The sequence below is a fragment of the Erpetoichthys calabaricus genome, chromosome 1 (assembly GCF_900747795.2).
Source record: "Erpetoichthys calabaricus chromosome 1, fErpCal1.3, whole genome shotgun sequence".
Taxonomy (NCBI): Eukaryota; Metazoa; Chordata; class Cladistia; order Polypteriformes; family Polypteridae; genus Erpetoichthys; species Erpetoichthys calabaricus.
This window is the reverse complement of record NC_041394.2, coordinates 35,693,341-35,719,507: the sequence shown is the minus strand read 5'-3', so window position 1 is coordinate 35,719,507 and position 26,167 is coordinate 35,693,341. Positions and strand designations below refer to the sequence as shown.

The 26,167-nt window shown below is 38.9% G+C and overlaps 1 protein-coding gene across 3 annotated transcripts in view; it reads left to right on the top strand.

Annotated features, from left to right (window-relative positions):
* Window positions 1–11,399: 11,399 nt before the first annotated feature.
* Window positions 11,400–26,167, top strand: part of LOC114648586 (PH and SEC7 domain-containing protein 2-like) — a 114,717-nt gene continuing 99,949 nt past the window's right edge. Inside the window, exons 1-2 of one of the 3 annotated variants that reach the window (XM_051936253.1) lie at window positions 11,400–11,588; window positions 11,732–11,966. The gene's annotated coding sequence lies outside the window, so the exon portion shown is untranslated. Of the gene's footprint in view, window positions 11,967–26,167 lie in introns of all 3 variants that reach the window. The other 2 variants (XM_051936257.1, XM_051936247.1) reach the window with 2 other exon arrangements.

The following is a 26,167-nucleotide window of genomic DNA, read 5'->3' as shown; positions in this document are numbered from 1 at the left end:
CTTTGTGAGGGGTCTGTTATTGGTTATTGATTCCACTCTACACATCATTGTATGAAGATTGTCATCATCGAGTGTTTGTTGATTTAGTGTTGAATTTAGGATCTTTCTTATGCTTCTGATTTGTCTTTCCCACACTCCACCTTGATGAGAGGCTGATGGTGGATTGAAAATCCATTTGCTTTCTTCCTGCATCATAGCATTGCCGATATTTTCGTGTTCTAAGTTTTTAGTAGCTTCTCGTAACTCTCTTTCTGCTCCAACGAAATTTGTTCCATTGTCTGAGCGCATGATTTTTAACTTGTCCTCTTCTACTCGTTAATCGGAGTATGGCTTGGATACAAGAATCAGTGTCTAAGCTATGTGCAATCTCTATGTGCACAGCTCTGGTTGTTAAACTCCACTACCTCTTGACTAGACTTCATCCTCTTTTGACTAGAAAGGGGCAAAATAATCGACTCCAACATTAGTGAACGGTGGTTGATTGGGTGCTAGGCAATCTTCGGGCAAATCTGCCATTATTTACTCACCTGCTTTCGCATTATATCTTCTGCACGTTGTGCACTTTGAAATTATTTTTCTGACAGCTGAGTTTGCTTGAGGTATCCAGTATTTCTGGCGTAACTGTGCGAGCACGTAGTTGCGCCCACAATGTCTGATTTGTTTATGAATGTGCTGCAATATAAGAGAAGCAACATGTGAAAGCTTGTGAAGAACTGCAGGATGTTTAGCTTCTTCGGGCATTGCAGCTTTGCAGATTCTTCCTCCAACTCTTAGTATTCCATCTTGTATGATCGGGTCAAGTTTATAGATTTGACTGTTCTTTTTAACACAAGTCTTTTTCTTTAAAGCCTTTAATTCTTCTGGAAATTCTTGCTGTTGACTGAGGTGGATAAGTTCTGTTTCAGCTTTAACTAAGTCATCTAGAGAAATTGGACTTGTTTTAAAGTCAGTTTATACTTTTTCATGTGCAGTGATTTTTGTTCTTCTGGATTACTTTTACTCTGACTGACTTCTAGTTGGAATGTTTTTCTTTCATTTCTTAAGTGCAGCATTAAGTCTTTAAACTTGAGAAACCAAGCCACTGCTTTCTTCACGCGATGCCAATCTGAAAAGTAGGTGATTAGTTTGTTAATGGGCTTGGTCGCCTCCTCTATTCTTGTCATGTTAACTGCACAAGTTTTAACTTCTGGATCATCTTCAAGGAGTGAATCATTCAGTTGATCTGGTCTTTTTGGCCACTCTCGTTCAGGCTTCAATAAGAAAGAAACTTGGACCTTGTGACCATGTGGTGCTTTTGAGAAAGTTTTCTATGCTTAGCCCTCTGGATGCTTGATCAGCTGGGTTAAGGGCAGATGTGACATACCTCCACTGTGAAGGCTGTGAATGATCTCTGATAACAGAGCTTCTGTTGGCAACAAAAGTCTTGAATCGAGTGCTTTCATTTGAAATGTATTTTAGCACCGTGGTGCTGTCAGTCCAAAATGTAGATTCTTCTAAGGGCATTTGAAGCTCACCTTTAAGCATTTTGTCCATTTTAACTGCCACAACGGCTGCTGTCAGCTCCAATCTTAGAATCGTGACCTGCTTCAATGGTGCAACTCTTGACTTGCCCATGAGGAATGAACAATGCTTTTTGCCCTCTTCATTGGTTAAAACAAGGTAAGTGACAGTGCCATATCCATCTTCACTAGCATCTGCAAAATGGTGCATTTGTGCTGTCTTTATGGTTCCAAACCCGGTAGGTTGAAGCATCTGTTCACTTTATAGTCTGTAAGTAACTGCAAATCATCCATCCATTTTTTCCATTTCTGAATGTGTTTGACTTCTACTTCTTCATCCCACCCAAATTTCTCTTTGCATAACTATCTTAGAATAAGCTTTGCTGGCAGTAAGGCAGGTGCTAAAAAACCAAGTGGATCATAAACTGAGCTAACAACAGACAGAATACCACGCCTTGTAGCAGGCGTGTTTTGTAACTTAATCTGAAATTTGAAACTGTCCATTTCTGTGCACCACTGGACACCCAGGGCACACTCTGAGTGAAGGAGACTGTGGCTCAAGCCTAAGTCCTTTTGTTCATGAGCTCTGTCTTCTTCTGGTATAGACAATAAAACTTCTCTGTTGTTACTCACCCACTTAGTCAACTGAAATCCCCCTTTGAGGCATAGAGCTTGGAGGTCCTTTGCCAGCTTTATTTCTTGATCTTCTGTTGGCACCAACCTTAAACAGTCATCCACAGAGTGTTAACAGCTGAGACCGGTGTTAACAACTTCCTCAGGAAATGTATCTCTGGCATCTTCAGCTGTTCTACGCAAAGCATAAGAAGCACAACTGGGTGAAGAAGTAGCACCAAAAAGATTTACTGTCATTTTGAATTCTTCAAGGTCTTTACTTAGATTACCTTCAGGCCACCATAAAAAACGTAAAAGATCAGTGTCTTTATCTGGTACTTTAACTTGGTAGAACATTGACTTAATATCTGCCATGAAGGCTACTGGCTCCTTTTTGAATCTTGTAAGGACGCCAATAAGTGTATTAGTTAGGTCAGGGCCTTTTAATAATTCCTCTGGTAGGTGGCCACCATGATGTGGAATGTACCACACTCTGCTTTCATTGCAATTCATGCTTTCTTTGGGTACCTTGACAGCATAACCCTTGTCTATAATGTCTTTCATGAAGGCTTTATAGTCTCCGTGGAAACCTGTATTCTTGCTCAGTTTTCTTCTGAGTCCAATAGCAAGCTGTTCAGCAATACAGCGATTGTTTGGCATATTAAGTGTTTCATCCTTCAAAGGTAAATTTAAACAATAGTGGCCACCTACCATTCTCGCAGATTCTGAGGCTATGCGCATGAACTTGATGTCCTCCTGTGACATCTCCTCTTTTTATTCACAACTGCGCTCTTGAAAATCTGTGTTATACTGTTGCAGCAACATATCTTCAATCTCTGTAACTGACACATGATTGATTGAATGTTTGGGCAGCTTACCACTTTGTTTTACAAGGTCATCTCTCTCTTTGTATGGTCCACCAACCACCCATCCAAGTGCAGTCTTCATAGCATGAGGTCCACCTCCTCGGCTAGGTATGATTCGTGACTGCTCGAAGATTTCTGGGTAGTTGATTCCTATTAAAAGATCAACTTCAGAGTCAATATGAGATAGACGTACCTCTTTAAGATATGCCCACTTATCGATATCTTCTTGTAGTGGAATACGTTCTCTGTTCACTGGAATGGAGACCTGTGTAAAGACCTTTGGCAAATCAATATATTTACCATCATTGAGACCACAGACTTACAAATCTGATAAGACAGAACATTGGGTTAGCATCTTTGAATCATTATCATAGTTACTCATAGTTTTGAGGAATACTTGTGTTCTTTTCCCTTGAAGGCTTAATTGTCTCTGGAGCTTTTCAGTGCAAATTGTTACTGTACTGCTGAGGTGTATAAAGGCGTATGTTTCTACATACCTTTCACTTTTCTTAGATTTTACCTTAACAGGAACTAATTGCAGTGCACACTCTTCTCCAGCCCCAGTAAAGTTACAAGTGCCAGTCTCTGTTTCCTTTTCAGTAGATGTTGCCACACTGGCTGAAGCTTTAGATGTTGCTCCACTCTCTTTTTTGATATGCAGGATGTCTGGGTGCTGAAAAGAACATGTCTGACATTTCATTCTTTCTTTACAGTTCTTACCAAGGTGCCCCCATTTGAGACAACGAAAACATAAACCTTTAGATTTTAAAAAGTCAATTCTTTCTTTATGTGGCTGTTCTTTGATTTTACTACAGTCAGCAAGGATATGCTGGTCATTGCAGAATACACAAGGCTTTTTAAATGCATCATTAACAGTCTTTTTGACAGAGATTTCTTGAGTCTCCTTTTCGGCAGCATCAGATATACTTGTAGTGAAGATACTTCCTGATTTCTGTCATACTTAAGAGGAGACCTAACCTTGTCAGTCTTTTCCTTTTTCTCTTTTCTGCCATAAATAAGATGCATAAATATCTTGGCCTGTTTATGTAAAAAGATAGTTAAATCACGAATTTCTATCTCTCTTTCTTCTTCAATTTCATAAGCTATGTCCCACCACTTATTTTGTAGAGAATATGGGAGCTTTGAGAGTATAGTACGGATATTTTCATTGCTATTAAATGCTGCTCGATTTCTTGTTTTAGTCATGGAGTCCATACAGTTATCAAGAAAGGTTGCATAGTCTCTCACGGCCTCCCTATCATTTTGTTTTATTTGAAGCCACTTCAATGCTTTACTTATGTATGCATCTACTACAAACGCTTGGGTGCCATAGTAACTTTCAAGCTGCTTTCTAGCCTTTTTATAACCTTCATCTGGTGGCAATAGTGTACAACCATTAATCATTTCCTGAGCTGATCCTCTTGTATATTGAATCAAGTAATCTAGTTTATCTTGTGGGTCTGCTAGCACGTCACCTACAGCGTGATCGAAGGCTCTGATGAATTTTGCATAAGTCATTGGGTCACCTGAAAATAAAGGGACTTGTCTGTGTGGTACTTCACCACGCGGCGCAGGAGGTGGTGGAATAGTAGCTATGTTTTGTTGGGTTAACGATTTAGCCATTTCGGTGATTGCTTTCTGACATTCAGCTTGATTCTTCTGATATTCGGCTTGATTTCGCACTAATACATTTAGTATATCATTTCTGGAGCTTTGAGTGTCGGTTTTTGCGCTAGTTGTGGGTTGTTCCTGCCTTTCCACTTTAGCCTTAAGTTCATGTAGCATTATTAGGATACTATCGAGTTCTGTGTGTTCAAGTGTGACTGTCGAAGAAGGTGATGCTGCGGCGGTTTTCTGGGTGGAAGAGTCACATTTAATATCCAAAGCGCGCTTTAACTGAGGAGAAACTTTTCGTACTTCTGACTTTGGGCGATTCTGTTCTTGCAATTGCATCTCTTTGAATTGATTAACTAGCTGTTTGTCAGATGTATGTGTTAACAGGCTATTTGTATCTTTCAGCCATACCGGTGTAGAGTCAAAAAATTATTTCCATCTCTTAGAATTTTCCGCGAATGTCGTTTTCTGTTTCTTAATCGCGCCTTCTTTACTTAGCACTGATAGTAGTCTTTATGCAGCTCCTCTATCTGACTGTGCGTCTCACGGAAAATTTCAAGTCTTTCTGCTACTTCTAAATGATTTTCTGAAGTGTCTTTAAGGCTTTCTATTTCAGTCTTAAGCTCAGAAAGCTGATCTTTCCTTCTACTTATATGATCTTTAAGATCTCCAATTACATTCTCTGGCTTTGAATCCGTACTCAAATCACTCCCGACTTCACCTGAGCTTTGCTTAGACATTACCATGATAACAGCTCGAGTAACTGACAGCACCTTTCCTGACAGCAACTTCGTCACAATCAGAACGTTCCAACAAAGCAGATTACTTCATTATAGTGAGGCTTCCATGACTAAGGCAAAAGCACAAGTGATCATCCACAATGTCTTTATAATATCACAGTCTCTTAAACATTCTCAAGTTCAGGTACAGCGACCCTGTTTTCATTTACGATCATGCAGAGATAGACGGTAAGAGCACAGTACCTCAGAATGACTCAGTTCTTTTTCTTTCGTTGACAAATTCTAGGGCAGAAGCGTCCTCTGTCCTCAGATGGTAGATTCCAGTTCAAGTTCAAGGCCTTCAGATGGCAAGTTTTCTGACGAAAATGTAGCTGCGTTTTTCCAAAGTTACCAGAGTTCAGCAGCTCTAACTCAAAAATAGGATTCAACAAAAGCCTGACACACAGAAATGATTCCACAGACAAAAAATATCTTCATTTTTAAAAGTTTAGTTAAGTTTCAAAGTCAAACAGTTCACACAAAAAAGAAAAATAAAATAGCAAAAAAGGAAAAAAATATTGTTAAGGAAGGTTCTGTTCAAAGCTTAAATATTGTTACATCTCAAATCGTTACAATTTACTTAACATTTCTGAACCATTTCAAAACGGTCAGAAAACTGTATGCTTATCCCATCTCCGAGTAAAAAATGGGTCTTTTAAGTCCCTGTTTACTGGGACCTGTTCTAAACACAACTGAATCTAATATCACACTGTTTCTCAGTTATAGTAAGAAGGTTCTATCTCTTACTAACTTATAGGGGGAAAAGAATATACCATTGTCTATGACTATGGGAGAAATTATATTATCCATCCATCCATTTTCCAACCAGCTGAATCCGAACACAGGGTCACGGGGGTCTGCTGGAGCCAATCCCAGCCAACACAGGGCACAAGGCAGGAAACAATCCTGGGCAGGGTGCCAACCCACCGCAGGAAATTATATTATATATATTCAAATTAAGCAAACATTAATATGAGTTTAACTCAAAACTTTAACTTTCTAAGATTGGCTCTTACACTCACTATCACTGTGTTTTTCATTTATTGTCCATTTTATAATATTTATTTGTGCTTTTATTTAAATTTGTCCGGAATATTCCTGAATACGTGACTGGAGTGTAAAAGAAAAAAAAAACTTTAAAGAAGACAGGCAATTTCCTTCGAGATCAAAGACCATATTTGCACAAGTTAAATAGCCACAGACAGTTCAATTGTGAAACATCAAAATTACGTGGAAAACACACAGTGTCACCACTCAGATTTTTATCTTCGGTATTTATTCAGCATGGCTGAAAACCCTCTTGTGCTTATAATCCAAAGCAGCCTCAGACTGTTTTGGGGTACAACATTTAAACCAAGGGTCACTCATGTGGAGATGGTCCTTGGAATATTGGTTGAAGTTCACTATTTTCTTTCACCAGGACATTTAAACCAAGGGTCACTCATGTGGAGATGGTCCTTGGAATATTGGTTGAAGTCCACTATTTTCTTTCACCAGGTTATCAAACAACACAATTGCATCCTGTCAATGCCCAAGATTAGACAAGAAGCATAAAATCCCAATTCCTATGTCTATCCTTCATTTTCTGTACCTAAACTACTATGGTAACTCCTGGGGAAAATTCCACCTGTTTCAAATTTAGGTAAGTGGACATCATTTAAAAAGGCATATGTGTACCTACGTATAGAAGGCGCACAATTCACACTGCATGCCAGGACAAAAAACAAGCCATGAAGTCCAAGGAACACTCTAAAGATCTCTGTGATCTAATGGTGGAAAAGCGTAGATGAGGGGAAGGGGAGAAAAACATTTCTAAAGCTTTGAGTATTCCAGGAGCATCATGGCCTCAATTAAGTTCAGAACCACCAGGACTCTTCTTAGAGTTGGCTGCCTGGACAAAACGAGTAATCAGGCAAGAAGGGTCTTGGTCAGGAGGTAACCAAGAACCCAATAATCATTCTAACAAAGTTTCAGAAGTCCTCTGCTGAGATCGAAGAACCTGTTGGAAGGATGACCATCTCAGCAGTGCTCCAACATTAAGGCATTTATTAGTGAGGTGGCCAGACAGAAGCCACTCTTAATTAAAGAACTCAAAGAACATGAGGATAAAGATTCTCTGGTCGGATAACAAATTAACTCTTTGGGCCAAACTACAAACACTCTATCTGGTTAAAAACTAGACACCTTCCTAATATCTTCACTGCAGTGAAGCATGGTTGTGGTAACATCATGCTATGAGAGTGCTTCTCAGAGGCAGAGATAGAGAGACTTGTCAGAATTGAATGAAGAATGAATGCAGCCAAATACGGGAAATCCTCAAGGAAAACCTGCTCCAGAGTACACACGACCTCAGACTGGGGTGATGGTTCACCATTCAGCACCACAATGACCTGAAGCATACAGCCAAGACAATGCTGGAGTGGATTTAAGATAAGTCTCTGAATGCCCTTAAGTGGCCCAGCCAAAGCCCAGACTTAAATGCCATGAAACATCGGTGGACTGTCGTGAAGATGCCAGTGTATAGACACTTCCCAACCAATCCAGCAAAGCTTGCCAGGAAGAATCGGATAAATGGCCCAGATCCAGGTGTGCAAAGCTTGCAGAGACTTACCCAAGAAGACTTTAAGTTGGAATTGCTGCCAAAGAGACTTCTACAACGTGCTGACTGAAGGGTCTGAATACTTATATGAATGGGAGATTTCTGTTTATGATTTTTAATGAATTTGCAAACCTTTCTGAAGATTGTTTTAAACTTTGTCATGATGGGTTATACAGGGCAGAGTGATGGGCAGAAATGTCAGATTTATCCATTTAAAATTAAATGTTCAACACAATAAAATATGCAGAAAGTGAAGGGGGTCAAAAATTTGCTGAATCCACTGTCAGTACTACTGTATGTAGTAAATAACATAACAATGTAAATAGAAATTAAATGAAAGCAAAAAACACATGAATACAGTAATTCAAAACTGACAAAGTAACAATAAAATTGAAAATAAAAAAAATCCAGGGATCAAATTCTGGCTATAGCACACATTCAAGGCTAAAGACCAGGTCTGTTCTATATAGTAGTCCCATGAAAGAATGGTGGAACTCGTAACTCATTTGAAAATCCAGAGTGACCGAGTGGAAGCCTTCCGTTTGGTTTGATTGTCGAAACACATCAATAGACTAAGCGTGATGAGTGTCATCAGCCATACTAATGTGGTCAGCTAGGACATGATTTGAACTGAGGACTCAGCATTAACCAGCTGGTTGCAGGATTTTTGTTCTCACTAATTTCTGCTTTTATCAGGACTTCTATTTTAAACATATTGTTAGTTCCCACTTTCTACTGTTACTTATGTAGATAAAAAAAACAGGGTTTATTTACTTTTTAGCACAAGTTGAGTGCCATTTGAGAGTTACTGTAAAGTTTCTAGTCACTAATTTGTTTAGAAATGTTTTGGCTGTGTCAGCTAATGATCACATTTCAGATTGCTTCTTTTCTTCAGGTTCTTTGTGTTTTGCACTAGTATTGTCCTTCAGTTCACGGCTACTAATTGAATACAAAGAGTTACTTCAATGTAGATTCTCAATGAGTGAGACTGGAGTGACATCTGGAAACTATCCATCCATCTATTTTTCTAACCTGCTAATCCAAGACAGGGTGGTACAAAGCTGGAACAACACCTGGACAGGGTGCCAGTCCATCGCAAGGAAAGCAGACAGTAACAAATAACCATCTGCTTCAGAGGCATGGTTTGAAATACCTCACAGACCACTGTGTAGAATTTGAATGTTCTCCCTGTTTCAGATGGTTTTGTTTTTCAAGTACAGTACTCCGGTTTTGCTCCCGCATTCTAAAAGCTACATAAATTGTCTTTACATGATGGATTGCAGATTTCAACCTGAGTATATCTATCAAAGAACTTGGACTCATCTAACTTTAGTTCCTGCCTTGTGCTTGATGCTGTCAGGAACAGTTCTAGAATCCTGTGGTTTTTGTTTATTATTTCCTTACCATGTGAGTGGAGTCCATTCCATGTGTTCTGTGGGTGGAACCTGAAGAGATTGGGCCACCCTGACATCACTGTTGCTGAGTCCTCCCTCTGGCTACTTTTGTCAGTCAGAAGAGGAGATCTACCAGGGGATTGTAGAATTGTTGTTTCCTTGGATTTACTGCTTCGTTTTGTGATTTCCATGATTGTTTTCTGGGATTAGCCTTGTGTGTACTCGTTGCCTTTTGGGTACCTTGTAGGCATATCCTTATCTGTTCTTTTAACCATTTTTGGTTTTTTTTTGCATTTTTTTCTATTTTCTATTTATAACTGGTAAAGATTCATTCAGGAACTTGTGTCTACAAGCCATGGTTTGACAGTGTTTCTCACTTGTGAGGCAATTTGGGGGTATATTTTTTACTTTTAAACCTAACTCCCATTTAGGGCCAGCAGATAGTAGGTGGGGAGTCACTGATTTTGGGTGAGCCTTTTCTGTGAAAGTCCTGGTCTGCTTTTATGGAGTATTTTGTTGTAAGGACAAAGTCCCAAGGAAATATTGTGAGCACCTAAATAGGAGATGCTAACGTGAGAATGCAATAGCAGAAATTATATTAGAACAAAAATCAAAAACCCAAAGCATAAACCTAACTGCTGAGTTTTTCCCCAATTTTAGACTTTAAGTATAACACAAAGAGAAAAAATCTTTTATTTGAAAGCATCCACCGTGGGATACTGGATTTCAGCAGTGCAATCATATTTAACCTCAAGATAATTGGACTGACCCCCAGATTGACCCATGAAGCCAAGGAACCTGACAAATCAGAAAGTGTGGTTCACTAAGGTGCTGCTAAAACCAATAATATATTAACCTCCACAATCATGTGAAAAAAAATATAGATAAAACTAAACTAAAATCTGCAACATACATACATATTTTGGAGGCTTCATGCCCTTTTTGCTGTTTCTGTATGTTCTGCTCATAACATTACACACCTTCTTCTACCTCAAGACATCCATCCATCCATTTCTTTACTCACTTATCCGGTTCAGGATAATGAGCCTGTACCTATCCTGGCAGTGTCAGGGGTAATATGAGCGCCAACCCTGGGCCGAGTGCTAGACACAAAATTGTGAAAGGTGGGGAAAGTCTCAAAAAAGGAGCAAAATCAGAGCAGGACTTTCACTAATATGTCTAGAGACCGGCCTCACTCCAGGCAGCCTGACCCCAAACTCAACAGGCTGGCTTCAAGGCTTACTCAGACCCAAAAATGGGGCACAGGCTTTCTGCAAAGTGACCTAAATTAATTCCACGTATAAAATGAAAAATGTCAGTATTCAGTACATGCAACTTTGGCAGCCATGACAGCCTGGAATTGCCCCAAAAGGGGCTTCTACAAAATACTGGATGAAGGGTCTAAATATTTAAATGAATGAGAGATTTCAGCTTTTGATTTTTAACAAATTTGCAAACTTTTCTAAGAACATGTCTTCACTTTTTCATGATGGGTTATTGAATGTAAATTGATAGGAAAAAATGGCAAGGGTATCCATTTACATTTAAATCTAAAATACAATAAAGTGTGCAGAAAGTGAAGGGGTCTAAAAACTTTCTGAATCAACTTTCTGACACTGAATAAACTAGTCAAATCATTCCTGATGTTATTATCTTGTTAAATCTTTGAGAAAACTGCATCATTTGTAATCACAATCAGGAGTTGGGCGTTTGTAAATGTGCCTTCACATGAGGTTTGATGTTAAGGGTGTTATATAAAATGGAAATTGATGGGCCGAGTCAATTAATCATCTCAGATATCCAGCTAGTAGTGTGAGGCCGGCCAATCTGATCTTGAGCTGGACTTGCATTCTCTCTCTTATTACACAAAATGCTTTTCAAGAGTGAGAGCTCAGCTGTTTCTCTGAAGTTTTTATTCTGTAGACAGAAAGAGAGATGGCCTATTAATCAGAGGTAAGCATGTTCCTCATGCACATTCTCGCTCGTGCCGCGATCTCCTTTTCTCATTTCACAACACTGAGTCTCCTCCCTTCTTGACACCTGGCCTCAGGCTGAAAACTTCAACCTAATTTGTATTTTCGAAACCAAATGAGAGAAGTGACTGGGAGACGGCATCTCCGCCCTCCATTTGGGGCTGGGCTTTGTGCTTCCTACATTCTCTCTCTAGTCCCGTCATGGTGTGGCTGCCTGTCGACAGGTTTCACCCCTGAACACCAGGAATGGAGGTAAACTCAGCTGCAAGAGCTCTGGGGCCTAGCAGTAGGGCCTGACTACACATTCTGTGCAGAGACCAGAAGTGTAAAAGCTGAGTGCATCTGGGAGTGACGCTGCAGCTCAGTGGGTTTTGGATTTTTTTTTTTTTTGCTAGCACGGCTGATGGCTGCTGACGCTGACAGGATGCGGTGCAGAGAAGTCAGCCTCCGCAAGAAGCACCACAGCTACAGTGTAAAGCAGGTGAAGAGCGTTACATGGTGAAAGAGGAACCAAAACCCCCTCTCCTGTTTCCAGGTATCAGTCACTGAGTCTTTACTTTACTGTGGACCTTCACGGGCTGCTTTACAAGGCAAATAAGATGATGACACAAAGCAATGTACTCTAAGAGGGTAGGCAACCATCTTCATCTTTTATGTTTTTAACAATGACAGCATTTTGGTGGTGGAGATGACAAACAGCACTGTCTTCTCTGCCACAAATGACACACTTTAATTTTTTAACACATTTTATTTGCGCTTTCTGTTGTCTGGCATTTTTACCTCCCAACCTGGGTTATGAATTATGTTCTACCCAAATATGTAATGATTAGCACAGTGATACTTATAATAATTGCTATTTACTGTAAGTAACACTTTACAGAATGAAGATGAAACAGTTATAGATGTGAGGGACAGACAGGTGCTCATTAGATGTCTCTACTTCGTATGCAATACAAAGTCCAGTGAGAGTCTGAAACTTTCCTTTTCTTGTATTCTCTTAAACAAAAATTCTCCATGGGCTTGAGTGACTCCCATTTTAACTTAAAAAAGGAAAACATGCACCTTAGATGCATCGGAATCCTCACTTTTTCTATAAGAGACAACATGGCAAATGTGAAAGCTGCTGTACAACAGATGGATTGTTCCATGTGTCTTTTTACACATACTTTGGCAATGTCATTCAGTTTTAAATATCTAGTCGAGTGTTTCCATCCTTTCTTCTCTGTCAGATTTTACTCCCGTTAGACCTGTCTGTGCTTTATCTCGCAGCAACAGTCTGACTTAGGGACAATTACCATGAAGGCAGCTCTGGCCTCTAGCTGGAAATGTGCAGATTCTCTCTTTGCTTCTCTCTCTTGCTCTCTAAAAATCTGAATTTTTAATATGACCCATCTGGAACTTTCAGTAGCAGGGATCAACTGCATATCCAGCTGCTATGTTGGAAAATGAAGTGATATGGAATAATTAGTTTGAAGTTGGATGTCCTCTGGCCACTTCAACAGACGTGTATCTAAACTTTTAGAGGTGGTTGCTTATTCTTTAGCAGGGCCACCTGCCGTCCTTTTGTGGGGCTACTTTGATCTTTCATATTTAAATATTACCTTGTATTTAGTGAATACAGAGGACTGGGCTGGGATGAGGATAGACAGATAAATACATAGATGGGTAGATAGGTAGACAGGAAAGGCGCTATGTAATAGATAGATAGATAGATAGATAGATAGATAGATAGATAGATAGATAGATAGATAGATAGATAGATAGATAGATAGATAGATAGATAGATAGATAGATAGATAGATAGATAGATAGATAGATAGATAGATAGATAGATAGATAGATAGATAGATAGATAAGACAGGCACTATATAGTAGAGGAATAAATAGTGTAATACAGGGATTGGCAAATTTTTATGGTGACAGGCAGAATTGTTAACAATGCTAAAGGTGGGCCGTATATAAATTCTACATGTGACTGTGAACCTGTTTAACCAGTACAATGTTTCTCAACTATGGGGTTGCGAGTTTCTATTGTTTTAATGGTAGTGGGTCATGGTAGGTCATGAAGTGATGATCACAGATGGAAGTGGAGTTGCGACATCAGAACAGCTGAGAAACACTTATCTAGTACGTGTGTTAATGACAAATATTAACTTTAAAAAATGTTTCTCCAAGATTTTTTGTATTATAAAACTATTTTTAATAGCTACTAAGAGCAATGCTCAAACACCAATAAGAGAGTGATTTTAAGTAAAATGATTCCATTGTAACACTGTGCTAGTCATTAACGTGGAACTGCTTACTTTGCTCAGACTGTTAATATCAACTGAGATGATGCTGATTGTTTCAAAAATTAATTCATTCCAAAGATGTGTATGTATTAATACAGTATGCTCTCCATGCTTGCTTTTAGTAATTTTCATTGTGCATGTTCTACCAAATAATGATGACATATGCACAATATAGCTTTCAAAATCTAGGAAACTAATCCAAAGTAATGCAGAGTTGGTAGAAATCAATCAAATAAATTTTGGTAAACTTGAATTAACATTTGCAATGGAACAGCAGTAGGACATGTGAAGCATTGTCCATATTAACAGGAATAGCAGATGAAAAGATTGCAAAATCTTCTCTCGTGGCGCCTAAAGACCTAATAGTGAAATTCAAATTTACGATGTACAATGACTCCCTGAGCTGCCTATCTGGTGTAGTCTCACTTCTGTCTGAAGACTGATCCTTTAAATTGTGAAAATGAATGGGTTTTGCTTGTTGCAGCTGACTCAGATTATTGCCATTGAGAAAACCTAAAATAACAATACAACTCCACAATTGAGCTCACCTGAAAAGTCCAACCCTCCTCTTCTCACTCGGTAATGAAGGGCTTGAAAAATACATAAATTGCCTGATGGCACAGTCAGGATGTCACCACCATTTTACTCCTTGTTTCACCAAATATATAGGATGAAATACAGGACCTTGAAATGTTTTGTAAATTATTTACAGGTTATTTTTCTGGTTGAAGTATTGAGTTGCCTATAAGTATAATATTATGATATCATTATAAAATCATTATAGGGTGTTTTTATTGAAGAATCTCATTGAATTGAATGTTTTTCGATTCAACACTCCATTTTAAAATGCATTTTTAATGTGGGCCATTTTCTGACAGCATTTTGTTTTGCATTTCATCTGTTTCACTCACAGAACACATGGAATGGACTGGTGAGCCTGTCAATCATAACACAACAGGATAAAAGACTCATTCTTTTTTGCTACTTATTTTTTTTTAATTCGTGTTTGTTTATTGTATTTTCTGATTTTGAAGTTGGCAATCCTTTCTAACTTTGATCTGATCTTGCTGTGTTTAGCTTTGGTAATTGGTTATTTTTTGATCTCCTGGTATTGACCCTTGCATTGTTTTTTCTTCCAGTCATCTTCTTTTTCACTTGCTCTCTGGGTAGAACACATGTAATCCTCTTTTCCATTGTAAAAGCTTTATTTAAATATTTTTGGGTGGCACCACTCAATTATTAAACTTACATCAGCACTCTTTAGTATTATCATGTTAAGAACATTCACTGAGATATAGAGACCATAGATTTCTACAACAAGTCGACGGACCACTTGCACCTGGTGCCACAGATTATATCTGGCCTGCGGGCCGTAGTTTGTTGATACTTGGTGTAATGAAAGGCATGGACGGACTGGTTCCTTGGCCAGGTTAGATGTTGGGAGGCTGCTTTGTCCCTTTAATACTCTTTTATTATGTAGACCATAACAGAATGTACCACTCTGTCAGCCTTTACTGTTACTTCCCCCTTTCATTTACATTCTATAACCCCAGGCAAGCAGATAGAGAACCAAAACAAGCAGAAGAAAAGTTACACATTTATACATGTATTATAAAAAACAAAGTAAAACAAGTGAGGCAAAAATACAATTAAAACCTCTCTGTCTTAGTTTCTGGTCCAACTAGGACTTTGCTTCAGCATTGCCTTTGAATGGAGTGGCAGAAACAGACAGCACAGCTTGTTCTTCTCCGATCAGAACAGAAAATGGCAGAGTGACAGCCTGCAGCATGTCATCCTCCTCTTATTATGGCTCTGTAGCCCCTAACTCACCAATAAAACAGCTCTGGCACAACTCATCTTTGTTCCTGTCAGCATTTTCTCCCGATTCAAAGGATATACAAATTTAGTTTCTGACTAACAATAAAGAAGGGACATACAGGTAATTAAATCATAGAACACCAGCCCACCCTGGCCAGTTCTCCCTCCCTCTTATCAATGATTTAATTCTTAAAACTCTGAAGGGGAGGAAAATATAGTGGCTTACTTTCAGAAAGCTATATTCTTCTTTAAGATATGTTAAAAGGCAATTTACAAATAACTATCATATTAAATATTAATGTTTAAATATAATGAATGATAATAATAAATAATAATCTTAAAAAAATTAATTAGAAAGGGCATAAAAGTTGGACAGCCAGTGTGGATGGGTGCTTCTTTTTCTGGTCCAGATGCCCTAATAGATTAACTGGGTGTGGGGGCTGCCATAACTGGGCCAAGTGTTCCCCCAGTATGCTGGGTGGCAGCATCCATCTGGCATAGCTCCTATCTGAACAACCTTAGGGATACATGGGATATGTAGTTCAAGGGAAAGTCCTTATAGGGTCCATGGGTGCCACTGGAAGGAGTTTATGGGAGGAGGCTCTCATGTCAGGTGGAAACCAGGAAATAGTTTCTGACTAACACTGTGCCATGCCAGAAGTGCTCATTGGTCAGGTTTAAAAAGGAGCCCTCCATCTCACTTAGGGGAGTTACAGTCAGGAGATGAGTTTGACAAAGCTTGCCTGGGGAGGAGTGGAGGAGGAAAAGAAATGTAATATGAAAGGAAGGTCATTGTGATTGGTGAGAGAGCCTGTGAAAAGGTATTTTTTGGAAAAATAAAAGAATACATTTGAACTCAGCACTTGGCTCTGTGCAGTTGTGGTCTAGGGTTGTGGCCTTTGATGCCCCCTAGAGTCCACAATAGAATATTAGGACATTATAACGAGAACAGACTATTCAGCCCAATAAAGCTTGCCAGTCCTGTTTATCTAATTCCATCCATCCATCCATCCATTTTCCAACCCGCTGAATCCGAACACAGGGTCACGGGGGTCTGCTGGAGCCAATCCCAGCCAACACAGGGAACAAGGCAGGAACCAATCCTGGGCAGGGTGCCAACCCACCGCAGTTATCTAATTCCTCCAAAACAATAAGAAGTCAAGCTGTGAAGGTTCTACTATCTACCTTACTACTTGGCATCTTTTTTCATGTGTCTGTGGTTCTCTGTGTGAAGAAAAATGTATTAGTGTTTGTGCAAAATCTGCCCATAACAGGTTTCTAGATAGATAAATGTATATGAAAGACACTATATTCTGCTATACATTTATATTTACAAGGTTGTGCATAAAACACCAGTTTGTTTATTGAATCACCTGTAACCAGCTTTTACCCCATCATGATTATTACAGATTTTATATATATTTATAAACAAATCATATTAACCTATTATGTTATTAAACTAGGGGGCTCCGCCCCCTGCTCGCTTCGCTCTCCAACCCCTGGTCTTGGGTAACCCGAAATAGATTTGAAAGAGATTATTGTATCTCCGTCAGTTGTGGTCTTTCGTTTTGAACCCGTGCCTGCTTTGCTTCCGCAGTTTCTGACGCGTGTTGTAGGCATCTATGTACATTGTATTTGTTCATGCGGAGCTGTTTGGTTTTGGAGCCGAGACAGTTTTGCTTCCGCGGTTTCAGACGCGCGTTGTAGGCTCCTACGTCTATTGGTTTTATCCATGCGGGCTCGCTTTTGTAGCTCTGTTAGTTGAGCTGGATCGTTTTGGAGCCATGACTCCATTAGTTATCCGTTGTCTACCTTTAGTAATATAGATAATTGCACTTACTGTTAATACGGAGCGTTTTCTGTGGTTGTACCGTTAATAATGCATCACTGTAATGTGATTCACATATACTATATGGTTTGGACGTGTGAGGATACCGTATGTTTAATACGGAGAGTTCGTGGCGCGTTGTTGCTTCATGTCCTATTCAGAAGCGCGTTTTGGACGCCTGCGCCTTTCGTACTTTCCCGCGCCTTCCGTACTATCTTTGTGGACCTGTGGGGCCTCCGTAGCCTCTTCTGTTTGACTCTGGGGTGAAGTGCAGAATCCTCTTTTTTGTGTGTCTGTGTCGTTAGTCGTTACCTATGGGCACGTTGTTGCTTCATTTCTCATTCACGTTAGTTGAGCTCTTTCGTTTTTGGGCCGTGACTCCTTCGTTCACGGTGGATAAGACTTCGATTGCGGTTTATGAGACGCGCGCTGCAGGCGCCTGCGCAGTACGTCTCATGGTCCCATTGCCGTGTACCTGCGTCCATATCCGGTTTATTCTCGGTTAGTAATATGGATAAGCTTTGTATAATAATGATGTCAATCAAACTGTTTTGGCATCTGCGTTTAATATTTGCAGGTAGATTTGTATCTGTTTTGAAACATAATATGCCACTTATTCTTTGGATCTTCATAAAACAACTGCTTAGTTATTATCACTTTAATAAAAAAATTGCATTTTAACATATAATAATCAGAACTGGAAGTTGCTGTAAATTCATGTCTGACTTTTTCTAATTTTCAAAGCATAGCCATTAAAAGTGCAGCTTCTCAAGGGGACGTACACACAATAACCTCATTCATTGAAGGTCTCGACAGACCCTCTTATTATCTCTGCAATGCAGACTTCAAAAGAAGTGACTGGCAACACACAGCGGATTAATCAGAAACAGAAACCCAGTCATGCCAGTTACAAGCTGGACTGAAAGTTAACAAGGCTAACCTAAATTTTACCTCCCCTGGCTACTGTTTCTCTTTCTTAGCCTGACAAGTAGGCCCCACACACATCACCTCGGTCTCCCCTGGTCTGTCTTTTTTGGTTTTCAATGACACTGAACCCCCTGTCTTAGCTCATAACCTGCACAAACACCTTCTGCAGTTCCTGAGATGGATATTAATTTATACTGAAGAGACAGTAGGAGATTTGAGAAGCCTAGCAAACCGCATAGTTGTCCTCTTGACCAGCACACTTCTCAAATTGGTTTCAAAATACCAGACTGCAAGTTTCTAGCAGAGTGGTCAACATGCTTAGTTTGTTTGTGTGGAAGAACCTCTGCTGGGAATTCTCCATGGGCTTCAGTGACTCCCATTTTATTCACTAATAATCAGCCAAAAGTAGGACCCAGCTAGTGACTGGGACAAATTTACCTGGTAATGGGTTGTCCCACATGTCTGTTCCTGCAATAAATTAAATATTTTTGGTATTATGTTCATTTTATTTTATTTTTTTTGCCAGACATTTATCCCTATCCTAGTTTACCTTTTGCTGCACTGTGTTATTCACACTCCATGATGAAAAGGACAAGAGATAAAAAAAGAAGGAGCTCAGATAATAGTAGTGCTCAAGCATTGTGCTTTTGTGCCTCCCATTGGGTACTTGCAGTAGTTTTGCTATCTTTGTGCTTTGGAGCACTTTCCGGCATATTTGTTTTGCCTAGCATCCTTTTAATTATATTTGTCTGTCTTTCATGTGTATGTATTATATGTGTACTGACTAGAAGCTTTCTCAGTATAATTTATTTTGGAACAAAGAGAAAAAAATCAAAGAAAAATGATCATAAAAACCAAAACACACACCAAAAGAATAGTAGTCAAAGAGAGAATTAAATTATTATGTATTTATCTAATCTTGGATAATAAAGAAAGTCATGTGGTGATCGTTACACTGTCACCAATCACCTTCTCCCAAAGGATCATAGGAAATAATTATAGCAACAGCGCAATCTAATCTCTCAAAATGGTCACTGCAGTAAGTAAACAAAAAAGTATCAGAAATGATGGTTAAAAATGATTAACTTTTAAAGAAAGTAGTAACTCACTAAAAATAAGAGCAGAATTAGGTACATTGGTTTGAGGAAACCCCAAATAAGAAGGTTTTGAATTTTATCTATAAATAAAATTCTACGAAAAAAATAAAGAAGAATATGTAACAATATGTAATCTCAGCTTTTTAAGGATTTTAAAGAAAACAGGAATTTATTTTAAGGTCAATAATTATTTTTTAAGACATACTTTGCGTATGAGGATCATCCAATTAACTGACAAGTAGTAGGCAAAATGATCATCCAGGAATAAAAATAAACACACATTATATGAAAGAGTCTAGGATTCTTTGAAAAAGGAATATGTGATAATTTGTTTCAGAAAAGCAATTCAATTATTATGTTTGTGTTCACATTTTTCTATTGACACCCCAGATTCAATGAATAACTTCACTATACTCATTAGCATGACAGAAGTAAAATATGACTGAACGTATGATGATGAATTTTGATTTTTGAACATGTGGAATCAATGTGGAATCGTTTTGTTTCAGTTTTTTGAAACATTTTAGGTGGATTTCTCATTGTCTATTTATTGGTTATCATTGTGATGCCATTTTGTTTCTTGTTGTAATACGGTTGCTGCCATTTTGTGTTGATCTTTTGCATAGCCATGCTTTTCACAGGTTGCTATGCCTATCACCAGTCATTGAAGCAAAAGTCTGTTAATCTGTTAGATCATTTTGTTCCAAATTTAAAAGATGGTGAACATATGTTATGGCAACCCAAGTGTAAGAAAAATTTCTAAAACAAAAATACATATTATGATTTCTCTATCTTTTGTTAGGGGCATGAATGCAAACTTAGAGTTAGGGCTTGATACATTTATTTTTAATAATGTTTTTTTGGTTATCCTCTTGGCTGGTGATACTTTTAACTGGAATATTTGTTTTGGACTCCTATAGTGGCAGTGAAAACTGGACAAACTTTCTGAATAATGGAGGCCTCAAGGAGAAGAAATATCAAAACACCAGAAAAAGTTGATAAGGAGGGACAGTTTCATCTTTCATCAAACCAAATTGCTAAATCGCAAAACAAAATTTCGAGAATGGGACTCTGAGAATACTAAGAATAATGCACAGAGATTTGTGATTTGCAAACATCCACAAGTGCTGACCATTACATTTTTCGAATTAGTGGTGTCAGATATCACAATCTGTGTGACCACACCACCACAATATACAATCATTAGATATGATTTCTCATTAAAAAAGCTAATATCAAAATTGACTTCACTAACCCCAAAATCCTATAACCTGGTACAAAATATAATTAATCAAGCTTAAATAGGAAAGTAAAATATTAAATATGAGCTCAAACCATAACACAGACCTTAGTAGATAGATATTTAGACAACAATTCTGTCACATTCACTTAATTTTTCAGCTGGCTATTTTTATTTTAATTTAGCTCAAAATAATGAATATTAGCAATTTCCTTTGTGTTTGTAACACTTCCAAGCTAAACAGTGATGGAGCATGTTAATACATAAGGGGGCATCTGAAATACTAGGGGAGAGTGTGGTGTGTTAAATTCTCAGATATCCACCAAATAACACTCCAATCCTATTAAGGAGATTAGTCAAATAAATGATAAAATTCTGTCTACACCCTTCTTCCCTCTCTTTCTCTCTCAAGCAGAATATTTCAGAAAGACTTAATGCCTCACTTTCACCCTGAGCCTTGTTCTGCTTTCTTTCTGAATGCTTCAATTTACAACTTACAAAGGCGTTGTTCCCAAGGCTTCTATAGCATCTTAGATACACTATATGGTCAAAGTTATGTTGGACAACCCCCCCAAATCACTGAGTTCAGCTGGCTCAACCACATCCATTGTTAACAGGTGCATAAGCTCAAGCAACATAGCCCTGCAATCTCCATTTACAAACATTGTCAGTAGAATGGGTCTTACTAAAGAGCTTAGGGATTTTAAATGTGGCACTGTCATTGGATAGACAGTGCCACATAGGATAGACATAGACCATACAAACTCAAAGAGCAGGGATGAAGTGTAACCTGCCTCTCCCCTGTTGCATCACTCACAGTGGAGTTCCAAACGCAATATCAGCTCATGAACTGTGCATCAGAAGGTTCATGAGATGGGTCTCCATGGGAAGCAGTTGCACACAAGCCTAAGATCACTGTGCACAATGCCAACTGTTGGCTGGAGTTTTGTAAAGCACACCACCATTGGTCTCTGGAGGAGTGAAAATGTGTTCTCTGGACTGATTAATCACGCTTCACTATCTGACAGTCTACAGGATGAATATGGGTTTGGTGGATGCCAGGACTGCATACAGTAGTTCATACTGTAAAGTTTGGTGGAGGTGGGATAATGATGTGGAGCTGTTTTCAGGGCTTGGGCAAGGCCCTTTGGTACCAACATACAAAGTCATTTTCCAACTTTGTGGAAACAGTTTGGGGAAGACCATTTTCTGTTCCTGCATGGCTGAACCTCCATGCACAAAGCCAGGTTCATAAAGATATGAACTCCAATGGCCTGTACAGAGCCTTAAACTTAACCCTATTGAATATCTTTGTGATGAATAGTGAATCAGGTCTTCTGGTCCAAAATCATTACCTTATGTCACAAATGCTATTTTGGCTTAATGGGGACAAATTCCCACAAAAAAACTTCAAAATCTTATGGAAAGCCTTCCCAGATCAGTGGAGGCTGTTAAAGTCACAAAGGGGATGGGGTTGGGGATGAGGCACATTCCTATTAAGCTCATTGTTTTTGGAATGGGATGTCCAACAAACTAATATAAGCGTAATGGTCAGGTGTCCACAAACTTTGGCCATATAGTGTAATAAGTACAGACTAAATATTTTTATGTGTGTGGATAAATGCAAGCTAAATATTGATATAGATAAGCAAATATAACAAAAAAACATATGTCTGACTAATAAAGCATACAGTGTATCACTGTGACGTAATAATTATGTATTATATTTATAGCAATGATTACTGTAGTTGTCTGAATTTAGCAATATATAGATTAGTGGATTACTAATCCTCTTTTGATCTAGTAATAGATTGATAATTAGTATTGCCTCAAACTTGCAATCAGACTGACAGACTAATGTAGCTGTTAAAACCGATGGATGGATGGATGGATGGATGGATGGATGGATGGATGGATGGATAGATAGATAGATAGATAGATAGATAGATAGATAGATAGATAGATAGATAGATAGATAGATAGATAGATAGATAGATAGATAGATAGATAGATAGATAGATAGATAGATAGATAGATAGATAGATAGATAGATAGATACTGAAGTTGTCTGAGACTAACCGTATATTTGTTTTAGCCTATTACTGTGATGAAAACTTGTGAAACAACAGAAAGACGTTGCTGCCACATGCTTTCCGTCACACCCCAGTACTAATTACATATCATCAAGTGTTTAAAAATATTTAATGCAGTGAGTCATGTAAATTACTGTGTGCCAGAAAACCTTCAAACATTCAAGAGGTTGCTTATAGCAGACCCAGATTTTAAACCTTTCGACGTCTGAGTAATGAATTTGCTGTGACATACAAAATGTCATTGAAGTTAGCAGCAAGGACAAGGTAGAACATTTGTGAAAGAAGGTGTAACTTTTCTGTTTGCATGAGTATGTTGTTTTGTGTGTGTGTTTTTTTTTTTTTGCATAATCTCTCAAAACAAGACAGTGGTTCAAACTGTGTATGAAGCTTTCAGGCTTCATGAAGCCACAAATGTCAGGGTTGATATGCTGCCCTGGGTGCTCACAGTTCTTGGTCTCCTTCTGTGATAGTTATAACTGAGATGGACTAGGATAAATGAGGGCACACATCAAGTAATGTCAGTCAGTCAGTCATTATCCAACCTGCTATAGCCTAACACGGGGTCACGGTGGTCTGTTGGAGCCAATCCCAGCCAACACAGGGTGCAAGGCAGGAACAAACCCTGGGCAGGGTGCCAGCCCACCACAGGGCACATGCACACACACCCACACACCAAGCACACACTAGGGACAATTTAGGATCGTCAATGCACCTAACCTGCATGTCTTTGGACTGTGGGAGGAAACCCATCAGACATGGAGAGAACATGCAAACTTCACACAGGGAGGACCCGGGAAGCAAACCCAGGTCTCCTTACTGCGAGGCAGCAGCGCCACCACTGCGCCACCGTGCTGTCATCAAGTAATGTGCAAAAGTGAAAAGTGTTTTTATTAAAGACTAACAGTGTCAAAAACAAAATGCAGTACAAAAGAAAATGTAATCAATAAATAATCCCTAAAAACTATAATCAGTTCATTCAAATGAATTTCATTTTTATTTTCTCCCTGACTTTTGTTTTATGGACAACAAGGACAACAAAGAATCTTTAAAAAACAAAGAATTGATTTATAACAATAAAAGGAGCACAAAAGGATGGAAAACTCAAAAAAGTACCAAATAATCTCAAAACAATGCCTGAAAAGGTAACCCAAAGCAAACAAGACCAATTTGCAAACCATAGAATAGCCCTCCCAAGTTCAGACTCGAAATGTTTTGACCAAATCACTATATATTAACTCAACAGAGCCTTCTCACTGTCTGGGTGGCACCACCTCCCAGGGTCTAAAATATCTGAGAGCTCTTCTTTCTTCCAACATGTAAGGTGAACTGGCATTTGTTATTTGGTCTTATATAAAGTGACCACAAATGTGTACATGTGTACACATCTTATGACAGTAGCTAAAATAGCTTCAGCTCCCAAGAAAATAAATAGATCATCAAAGGATCCTGCTAGTACCCCCAGTAAATCAGCTATGTTGAATCAAGGTTATCGTTAAGAAAGTGTAACTAAAACACCAAAAAAATTTGTTAAAGTAAAAGGAGAGTAAAAATTTCTCTAAATTGAAATTAAAATAGCATACTCTAAAACTGAAATAAAAACATCTGAATTAGCATAAGATGCCCTAATTTGGGGTGTTCATAAGAAATGTAATGATTTACTTCATGATGTAGAAGTACATGATAAACTAGAATAGTTGTGTCAAATAGTTGACAAATTAAAATGTTTGCTTCCATTTACATATTTAAAGCCTAAATAGTCCTGATTGTGACAGAAATGTGTAATTTTTCACTCTGATAGAGTTCCATAGAGGGCTAGATTCCAAGTAAAAATGATACTACCCCTGAGGTCGGTTAATGTGTCAAGCAGAACTTCAAGTTCTTCTGATCTTTTTTTGCTGAAAACACCTATTGGTTTACTCATTGTCAAGAGTGTAATTTCCTGCACAAAATATGGTCCCAAAATGTCATAATAAATAAATAAATAATACATTTTCCCATGCTCAAGACACTTTATGAGGGTTTTTCAGGTGTAGAGGGCCACAAATAGGAGCAACCCCAAAAATCTTACCATTTTGCTTAATTAACCATCAAGATGAGTTGATCAGTCGCATGTAAGGGTTTTCTCGTCCCGGTGAGTCAGAAGGTGCTGGCCAAAACAACAGACGTAATTTCAAAGTGTTCATAAGTAATTCTTAGGAACGCAATAATCATCAGTGGAAGCAAAATCTGTTGTTGCTATCAGAGAGTACACTACTGTTGACCAAAATTACCAACAAGGTGCATTACACTCCTATATATTACATTCCCAGTTCTGAATCACAATCTGATTATTTATGTGGTTACCTACCAGGTAACGCTTGTGCTTGGTCGGCCAGTTGGCAAACTTCCACCACATCCTCTCAGTTGCGAGAAGCAGCTCATAGATATGTGATAGAGTATCTGTCAAACAATATAAAGAGTACACAACATGTGTTTCGTCCCTACTGGGGCTTGTCAGGTGTAAGTACTTTTGCATCCCCTTACAGGGATCTAACAGACATCAGCACCTGAGGCAAAGCCTCTGACGTTGCTCCACAGCAGCTAGTTTGCTTATCTGACAGGGTGAAGATCAGAGTACAGTGTTACATTCCTAGTTCTGAATCGCAATCTGATTATTTAGGTGGTGTGAAATGAACAGCCTTGACACACACAAAAAGGTTTGTCCCTGGCTGCAAATGGGTTTGAAAATGGCACTCATGTACATTGACTGGAGTCCTGAACTGAACTGCCGTTAAGCAGGAAAGATGGTGGCTTTAAAGGGTCCACACTGGAAGTGGCATCATCTTGTTGTCAGAACTCAAAAAATCATCGTCCTTGGCTCGTCAATGTGGAATCAGACCGGATTTCCCTTGTTTGGTCTGCCGAGGTAGCAGAATTAGGTTTAGTGTACCCTACCACCCCTTGGCCTGGCGTGGAATTACCTTCACATGGTCTCTTCAGCTCCCTCCTAGTTGTGCGTGTGTGACAGTGGTTACTGGCAAACATCCGCTACACCCTCTCAGTTGCGAGAAGCAGCTCATAGGTACTGTATGTGAGTACAGTACCGTATGTGAGTGTAAGTGAGTCAGGAGGAACAGCACAATAGTCTTCCTCCAGGTAATCAATTACAGTGGAACCTCGGTTTGCGAGTAACTTGGTTTACGAGTGTTTTGCAAGACGAGCAAAAATTTTTAATAAATTTTGACTTGATAAATGAGCGAGGTCTTGCAGTACGAGTAGTATGTATACTCTTTGTCTGCTGAGTATCATGTGATCACAACTGAGCTGATGGTTCTTCTCTCTCTCTCGCTGCTGGATTGTGGGCAATCGTCTCCTATTCTCCATCTGAGTCAGCGTGCCTCACTCATATAGTCAACATCCGTACGAGCGTATACTGTTTACTACAGCATTAGCATTGTGACTGTGTATGCGCGCGCGTGTATATGTGTGTGTGCTCGCTCGCGTGTGTGTATATGTATGTGTGCGCACGCTCGCTCGTGTGTGTGTGCATGCACGCGC